Genomic DNA, 7,729 nt, shown 5'->3' on the forward strand with positions numbered 1-7,729 from the left:
ATCTCCACATTAATTGAGGCATCCCATTTACCTTGTGAATTAGGAGTCATTCATTGCAGAGCCCACCAGAGGGACAATTCCCCAATCACTCGTGGGAATTGTAAGGCTGACCTCGCCGCACGCACTGCGGCAATGCACCCACAGACACAAAACCAACTTCCCATTCTTCCATATGGATCCCAAGGTTCACAGACACCCTCTCAGCCTCAACCGCCTAATGCCATGACCTGTTTCACGTTAGCCCCCAAGCTTTATCCCAGTTTTTACAAGCCTTCTTCTCAATCACCCCATCTGACAAAGCCCTCTTGCAAAAAATCTCCTCCTCATGCACAATCTGCCAGCGTACCAATCCTAACACCCCTCTCAAACCTGGGCCATACCCCTCCCACCAGGCCAGAGGTCTCACACCCGCGGCTGACTGGCAAGTCGATTTTACGCACATGCCTTCTGTCCGGCGCCTCAAATACCTCTTGGTGTTTGTTGATACCTTTTCAGGATGGGTAGAGGCATTCCCATCATCCAATAAAAAGGCCTCCACCGTAGCCCAGACTCTCCTTTCCCAAATCATCCCACGATTTGGGATGCCCACTTCCATTCAATCTGACAATGGACCTGAATTTACCACCCAGGTAATACAGAAACTCTCCCAGTCACTCTCTCTCCCCTGGCACTTACATTGCCCTTACCGACCTCAGGCATCCGGAAAGGTAGAGAGAACCAACAGAACCTTAAAGGACATACTAACTAGGGCTGAGCCCGTGGCGCACTTGGTAGAGTGCGGCGCTGGGAGCGCTGCAACGCTCCCGCTGCGGGTTCGGATCCTATATAGGACTGGCCGGTGCATTCACTGGCTGAGTGCCGGTCACGAAAAGGACAAAAAAAAAAAAAAAAAAAAAAGGACATACTAACTAAATTGTCTCTGGAATTCCACCTTGATTGGGTCCGTCTTCTACCTCTTGCTCTACTCAAGACGAGGGCTCTCCCAAAAAGGCCCTCCAATCTTTCCCCTTTTGAAGTCATGTATGGTAGGCCCCTCCTACCCCCGGGGATCACAGCAACTGAAGGACCCATACCACCCACCATGGCCTTACCCTTGCTCTCCCACCTTTGCACCGAATTATGGAAGTACCAGGAGTGGCTACTTCCAGATCCGTCACTTCCCAAAAATAACCTTTCACTCAGCCCAGGCCAATTAGTATTCTACACTTCCCCGGAACCCAACCCCCCCCAACCCCTAAGTGGGAAGGCCCATGTCCTGTCATCCTTTGCACTCCAACTGCTGCTAAACTTGCCCTGCCAGGTAATCATGTTACTCCATGGATTCATATTTCCAGGCTGAAGCCTTACACTCAGGATCCGCCCTCGGCCACCGAGAACTCCAATAATAAGCTGCAAAAGAACTTAACACACCATTCTTTTAAGTGTATCTCTCATCCTACCGACCCTTTCAAACTCCGCCTATCCCAGACCTCAGCCTTACCCCCAATTCCAGAGACATGAACCTTCTCCTTGGCTTTTCATTTCACCCAGGGAGCTTTCAGGCCCCTCTGCTAGCTCCCCAGGGTCACCCATTTATACCTGGCAACAGATCATTTCTGAAACACTCATCTTTCTCTCTCTCTCCCGGAAATTGTTTTCTCTCATGCGACCTCTCCTGGCGGCCGTCCCCTTAAATGCTTCCCTTCCTCAACATCACCAGGCTCTTTCTTCTGGTGCAATGGAACCCTCTCTACCTCCATCCTGCCTAATCTTACTGCCCCATGCCTTCTTGTCACCATCGTCCCTCAACTCACTCTGTACACCAGTTCAGAACTGTTCCATCTTCTTCATCCCCCCTCAAGGCAAAAAAGGGCCGCCTTCCTCCCAATCATGGTTGGTATTTCCCTAACAACATCAGCGGTCGGAGCCGGCCTGTCGGGAGGAGACTTAGGACACAGTTTATGGGTGGTCGAAGACATAAATGCTAGACTTGAAGGGGCTCTGACCTCCACTGCCGAATCTCTTTCCTCTCTATAGAGACAAATTACCTCTTTAGCTCAGGTCACCCTCCAAAACCGTAGAGCTCTAGACCTCCTCACTGCAGAAAAAGGAGGTACTTGCATCTTCCTTGGGGAAGAATGCTGTTATATCAATGAATCCTGTCTAGTAGAAACAAACATCATCAAACTCACCGACTTAGCTTCCAGCCTACGAACCACATCCAGTTCTAACCCCTTTTCTTCTTTTATCTTAAACCCTATCCTAACTTGGATTTGGCCCATTTTGGGACCTCTAATCATTATCCTCATAACCTGCCTTTTCTTGCCCTGCATCATTAGGTTTCTTCAAACCCAAGTGGGAAAAATCTCTAATCAGGCCTTTAACCAGCTTTTGCTTAGAAACTACCAGATTCTAGGTACCGATGAACCCCCCGCCTCATCTCGTGAGCGCCTCAGCCGATGCTGAAGAGACACCACCTTACAGAGGAAACGCATTCCTACACGCCCTCGCCACCGACGCCTGGCTGCTCCCTCCAGTCTCCGACTACGAACAATGGAACCGGTGTATATTCGACTTGTGGCTTCAAGGAACGTTTATGGACTTTTCCCCTTTTGAAATTACGTGTTTCTCCACCCTCCTTTGGGGTTTCATAATGGGTATTTATGTACCTTCCTCCCGTTGCCCCCCCCCACAATGCCCCAGTTCAGCAGGAAGTAGCTCGATGACTTCAACGTCCCCTTTCCTAAAACAAGAAAAAGGGAGGAATGTAGGAACCCAAATGCCCCAAGGGATCACACTCTGATCACATAAGTCCTTTTCGGCCACACCCCATGGCGCTGGTTGCCCTCTAAGTAGGGATTGTATTTTAAGCCAATCAGCCTTCCCTAGAAGCCCTATATATGTGTGTGTGTGCCGCCTAATAAACGAGCTCTCTCCGGTGGATCGTCAACTGGTGTCGACTCGTCCTTTCAGAGTATACTGTTTTGAGATTCATCTCTGTAGTTGCATGTATGGTTGGTTAGTTCTTTTTTATTGTTATTGAAGGAGTCTAGAATATACCACTGTGGCATTAAATCATTATTATGATGATGATGATTTTTTGTCTGCTGACCAGTACAGGGATCCAAATCCTTGACCTTATAAAAATTATTTTGAGAATAAGACATTTGAGTTCTTGAAATCTTGAAATCTCTTATCTCCCTAAAAGCACAGCCTCCAAAAAGAACTCAGATGTCATAAATCCCTTCCAAGGTATCAACCAGGGAAAAATGACTCTTATCACCAGAGATGAGAAGTTTCCACACCACACCTAAGAGACATTGTAACAAAACTATCATCTCCCATCTATTCTCCTAAGGGTTCATTTGTCTTTCAAAAAAGTCATTCCTCTGAAGCTTACTTTAAATGGGGAAAAGAGAAAAAAAAATGTCATTTGTTTTCCCATAAGTGCCCTTTCTTCCCCTCCCCTTCCCTGATTAAGAATCATTTGTTTTCCCTTTAAGTGTCCTCTCCGCTTTCCCTTCCCCTATTAATACAGTATTTAAAAAAAAAAAGATGCATGGTGCTGATAACACAAAGGTCCAGAATTCAACCCCTGAACCCCAACAACTGAAAAAAAAAAAATATATATATATATATAAGCCCTAGATTCTAACCTCCCATTAGTCACATTTTTCTGTGAACTCTTATGTACACATTAATAAAAATATGTAATTAAATTTTGTTTTTTCTCTTGCCAGTGTGTCTTTTGTCAGTTTAATTTGTAGCCTCCCCCAGTTATTGAACCTAAGAGGGTGGAAGAAAAGTTTTCCCCCCCAACACCATTATTCCATAGTATGGATATATTAACATTTGTTTTTCCATTCACTAGTTGAACTTTTGGATTGTTCCTAGTGTGTAGACACTTCCCTTCAGTTTCTTCATGTGGCATATGTTTTCAATTCTCTCTGATAAATATCTAGGAATGGGATGTCTAGATTACAGGCTAAGTGCCTCTGTAAGAAACTCTATAAGAAACTCCAGGTTTCTAAAAGTGCTGGGTTTCCAAAATGCTTGCACCAGTTTGCATTTCCATCAGCAGTATGAGAGCTCTTATTGCTCAGTATCCTCTCCAGCACTTTATATTGTCAGCTTTAAGTTTTAGCCATTATACTAGGCTTAGTGACACTTTAAAGACAAATAAGGAAAATGTACAGGTTCACTCATCTAAGAAATATTAGTTGATAAAATCAGTGCCTGGTTTTAGTTTTGTTTGGGTTGATAAGCTTCGTCAGATGTTTGATTTCGTTTACTGTGTCAGGAATATCAACATGTTGAACCAAGGTCCAGGGTTTGATTCCTCACACCTGCCAACCTGCCAGACACCAAAAAAAAAAAAAAGACAGGAATATCAACATGTTGAGAACATACAACATGGTGCCTTATCTCCAGGCCCTCTCAGTCAGGTGAAAAAGGCATGGGTAAGAAAATAGACGTGAATATACTTCCCGTGGCACTTTGTGAGCACACTTGGAAACTTTTTACCTCTCCCTGGGAGGAAGGGAAAGTCTGCCAGAAGTTGTCTTCTGAGTCAAGCCCCCTTTCCCTTAAACTGATGATTAGCTTTGTAGATTAAAATGTCAGTGGTGGGTCTCGAATATTTTAAATGCCAGGGAAGACAGTAAAGGATTCCCTACCCAGGAGGTAATTAATCTTAACATGAAAATAGGCCTCTTTTGCCTTGTCGCCCTGCTGAAAGCAAGATGAGTCACCAGCAGCTCCACTGGGGCCACCTGCTAAAATTTGGCCAGGTTCTCGCTCTTGCCCCCTCTGTTAAAACCCGCACGGTCTGATCCAGAAGCACAGCCTTAAGGTGTGCTGCCAGTGTTTCCATCAGTATGGAAGGTTATAGGCTTCATGATGGACTAAGTGATCTTCCTTGAATGGATGATCCAAGGCATCTACCCAACGAAAAAAACCATGCTATCTCTTTATACATAAAATAAGATTAAAAAAAAAAAAAAAAAAGAAAACAGGCCTTGTGGATTGGTCTTGGCATAAAAAAAGAAAAGAAAAGAAAATAGGCCTAAGAGTTAAGCAAATGTGAATCTGAAGATTCACCTTACCTCAAATGTACACTGTTGCTAGAGCCATTGAACAAAGTGGCCCATCAGGCTCAGGGGAGTAAAAGGTCTTTTGGGGCCTGGCAGTTTAGCTCATTTGGTTAGAGAACAGCCTTACAACACCAAGGTCATCGGTTCAGATCCCTGTACAAGCCAGCTGCCAAAGAAAAAAAAATGTTTGGGGGCAGAGTGACTGCCAGGGCCAGGAAAGACTGGAGAAAGAGTTTGAGAGACATGGAAAGAACACTGGACTGATTGGAAATCTGAGCCCTGGATCCAAGTTCCAACTGTGTCCTAAACAGTTGTGCAAACCTAGACAAGGCAAATCCTGGCAGGCCTTTCATTTATAAAATGAACCTGTACCTCTAACATCTCTTTTTTTTTTTTTTGGTAGCTGGCCGGTATGGGTAATATCTCTTTCACTTGTGACCTTTTGTGGTCTATATACCATATAGAGGCAGAATTTGGGGGATGACTGGCAAAAGCCAGAGAAAAGAGAGGAAGGGCAATGCAGATGATGGTCTGTGGCTCGTGGTTTTTCTTTGCAGCTGGCTTGTTTGAAGATCCAAACCCTTGACCTTGCTGTTATCAACACCGTGTTCTAATCAACTGAGCTAACTGACCAGCCCTGTGTGGCTTGTGTTTAAATACCATCAAATGGAGAGGCACCTAAGGTCCAAACAGACTGTTAATGACTACCAAGGAAAATCCAGCCAGAGACTGATGCATGAAATTAGGGGTGTGCTAGGAAAACAATATGCAGAAGATCAGGCCAGAAGATTTTCAACAGGAGGGTAGAGCACAGGGAGGAGGGATCCAGGAACATTCATTTATTCATTTAACAAGTGGTTATTCGGGAGATGCAAAGAAGCAGACTAACATTTAGCATGAGGGAAGACTGATGGGTACTGATACTGGGTGTACCAATATGGGCAAGAAGGGTCTCCATCTTGAGAGACTGATAAAAACTATGATCCTGTAACCATTCATTTAAGAAATACTTGTAGAACAACTACCAAGTTATAAGTGCTGGTGATAATGACAAATATTCCTGTGCTTCTGGAGCTTAAGTTCTAGTGAGGGAAGATAGTAAATAGGGTAAATAAAAATACCTAGCATGTTAGGGAGTGATGAATGCTATCTTGAAGCCAGTGTGGCTCAGGGCCTTCTGCTGGGTCTCCACAGAAGGTAGAGGAGGAGAGCTATAGAGAGGAAACTAGGGAGGCCAGGTACACTGAACTTAAAAAACATATAGTTGTACTAGGAAATACATGTACATCGTGATTAAAAATTTAAACAGAATAAAAAGCACCTTAGATATTTAATCTGCTGAGAATTTTGGGCATCACTAGTCTTCATTTTGCAGACAAAACTCAAAAGATGTGATTTCTCAAAGCAAAAGAGGGAAGGAGAAACCAGTCTATCACCTCCCTGGTCACTGCACTGTTGTATCACAACTTTTTACCCCCACCAAAAGTTTTAGAATAAGGTTATACGGAAAGCAAACAGTGTTTCAAAATGTGTTTTAAGTTAGCTTTTAACCAAATAAGAAATAGAAATTGTATTGATTTAGAGAGCAAAAATTTTAGAACCAGAGTCGGATTCCTGTAGGATCAGTTACCTCGGGAGGAGATTGCTGCGGGGTACATAGCAGTGATTGATGCTACTCGGAATGAAGGGAGAAAGGCTCCAAACTTTAGTCCTTCACAGACCAATGTTTTTGCTTCTTCAGGTGACAGCAGAAAGCAAAATGGAAATCTTTCGACATCAGGATGGAGATGTTGTATCCCAATTTTTAACCAACCCAATCCTTGAGTCAGACATAACGTTTAAAGCAGATTATTGAACTTCAATGTAACAATATTAATGTGGGTTCAGTCAAATTAAGCTGTTTTCTAGAGAGTAAAGAGCACATGGAAAGTCAAAAACAATATTTTACCAAACTTTAGAAATAAATCCCTAGAAAAAAATATTATTCAGAACATATGATAATTAAATTTTAAAAATGATAAATATGTAAGAAAAAACTCATAAAAGAAAAGCAGAACTCATTCACATTTCAAAGTCGTTATCTTGCAGAATATTTTAAATTTTGTATGCAGCAAAGTAAAATATAGCCTTTTGAAAAACAATTAAGAATTCAAGTTCATAGCACCAGCTACCCCCAAGGAGATTTTCTATTGATTTGTAATTTGGCCTTGAATTTGACCTGTGGCCTTCATGTCATGATAATTTGGGTCACTTTGAATATGCCATCCCTTGAACAAGGGCCTCTGCTAATTTTAAATGAATGCAACTGCCCATTTGCCATTCTTCTATTTGCATCACAATGTGTGGGAATAAATTCGCAATTAATAAAACATTTCCAGGAAACAGTCAGACTGAGGAAATGAAGGACATTTATTTAATAAATTTGAAAAGAGATATTTCATTTTTGCCTTTTTAGAAATAAAAGAGGGAATGAAAACAGTTCATGTTTTTGACAACCTTGACAGGCCAGAATTGTACCCTGGGATACATCATCTAAAAAAACCATGTAACCTTAAATTAGATTTTAGTGAAAAGAAAAAAAAAAAAAAAAAAAAAGGAAAAGTTTGTACCAGGCCTAAAAAAGTCAGTCTGTCTCCCTTCCTTCTTTCTTTTCTTTC

Source organism: Cynocephalus volans, chromosome 9 (assembly GCF_027409185.1).
Source record: "Cynocephalus volans isolate mCynVol1 chromosome 9, mCynVol1.pri, whole genome shotgun sequence".
NCBI lineage: Eukaryota > Metazoa > Chordata > Mammalia > Dermoptera > Cynocephalidae > Cynocephalus > Cynocephalus volans.